The sequence below is a fragment of the Neoarius graeffei genome, chromosome 2 (genome assembly GCF_027579695.1).
Source record: "Neoarius graeffei isolate fNeoGra1 chromosome 2, fNeoGra1.pri, whole genome shotgun sequence".
Classification (NCBI taxonomy): domain Eukaryota; kingdom Metazoa; phylum Chordata; class Actinopteri; order Siluriformes; family Ariidae; genus Neoarius; species Neoarius graeffei.
The window spans coordinates 96,992,232-96,993,933 of record NC_083570.1 but is presented as its reverse complement, the minus strand read 5'-3'; positions in this window follow the sequence as shown (position 1 = coordinate 96,993,933).

Here is a 1,702-nt window from a genome sequence, read left to right as displayed (position 1 = left end):
CAGGGAGCGGGAGAAGATCAGGAGGTCATCCAGGCACACGAAAACAAAGATGTTTAAAAAGTCCCTTAAGACGTCATTAACGAGTGCCTGGAAGACTGTGGGGCGCATTGGTCAGGCCAAAAGGGACCACGAGGTACTCATAGTGACCAGTGGTGGTGTTAAAGGCCATCCTCCACTCGTATCCCCTCCCTGATCCTGACAAGATGGTATGCATTGCGTACAGTAGATCTAGCTTGGTGAATACCTTGGCTCCCTGGAGTAGTTCAAAGGCTGTGGTCATGAATGGTAATGGGTAGCGGTTCTTGACCATGATGGTGTTGAGACCCTGATAGTCAGTGCAGGGGCAGAGCAACTTGTCCTTTTCTACGAAGAAGAATCCCACCCCTGCTGGGGAAGAGGAAGGACGGATGATCCCAGCTGCCAAAGATTCAGAGATGTACTTCTCCATGGCTTGCCTTTTGATGGGAGAGAGAGAGTAGAGTCATCCTTTGGGTGGTGCTGTCCTGGGTAGGAGGTTGATACCACAGTCATATGGTCTGTGAGGAGGGAGGGACACTGCTCAGGTCTTGCTGAAAACAAAGCTTGAGATCCAGATATTCCAAAGGCACGTCAGAGAGGTCGGGGAACTTGCTGGCTGAAGGCTGCAGTGGTTTGTCGGAAAGCAGAGTGGAGTTCAGACAGGAAGCTAGGCAGGACTGGCTCCAGCCTAGGGTGGTGTTGTCAGCCCAGTTAAGGTGGGGGTTGTGCTGCATTATCCATGGTAATCCCAGGACGACGGGCACGTGGGGGTTGTCCATGACATGAAGCTGGATGGTTTCTGAGTGGTTACCGGAAATCCTTAGGGTGAGTGGGGCAGTAAGGTGGGTGATGCTGGTCAAGCCAGTGCGTGTCAGGACAGTGAGGGGAATGTCAAGAGCAAGTAGCGGGATTCCCAGACACTTGGCAGTGGCGGAGCAGATCAGATTCCTGTCTGCCCCTGAGTCAATGAGGGCCTGGAGGTGGTGATGCTGGTTATCATGGATAATGATGACAGGAAGTAACGGACAATTAGCGGGGGACTGGTTCCGAGTGTTGCCCACCAGGGCCCCTTGATTCACTGGTGGGCTCATCCTTTTAGCAGGCAGGCTCGGCAGATGTGTCCCAGCTAACCACAGTAGAAGCAGGCCCCTGTGCTCCGCTGGCAATGTCATTCCTCCGCTGACACCCGAACCTGGTCTACCTGCATGGGTTCGATGGACGCGGCCGGAGGTAGAGAGGAGGTGAATCTGGGGCGGTTCTTCTCTCTCCTCCATTGCTGGATCTGAGTGTCAATGCGGTTGGCGAGGTCCATGAGGCTGGCGAGGTCTGACGGCAGTTCCCACGATACCAACTTGTCCTTGATGGTGTTGGACAAGCCGTGCAGGAACTCATCGATCTGGGCATTCTCGTTCCAACAGCATGAAGCTGCCAACTTCTGGAACTCGATGGCATAATCCAAGGTAGACTGGGACCCCTGCCACAGCTCCATGACCTCTCTGGCCGCCTCCCGGCCGGACAGAGAGCAGTCGAAAGTTTGCCTCATCTCCTCGAAGAAATCCTTGAAACTGGAACAAAAGGGTGCGTTGGCATCCCAGACTGCAATTCCCCAATCTCTGGCCATGCCAGTGAGGAGCATTATTGTATATGCTACCTGGGAGCGTTCTGTGGGGAAGGCCAGAGGTTG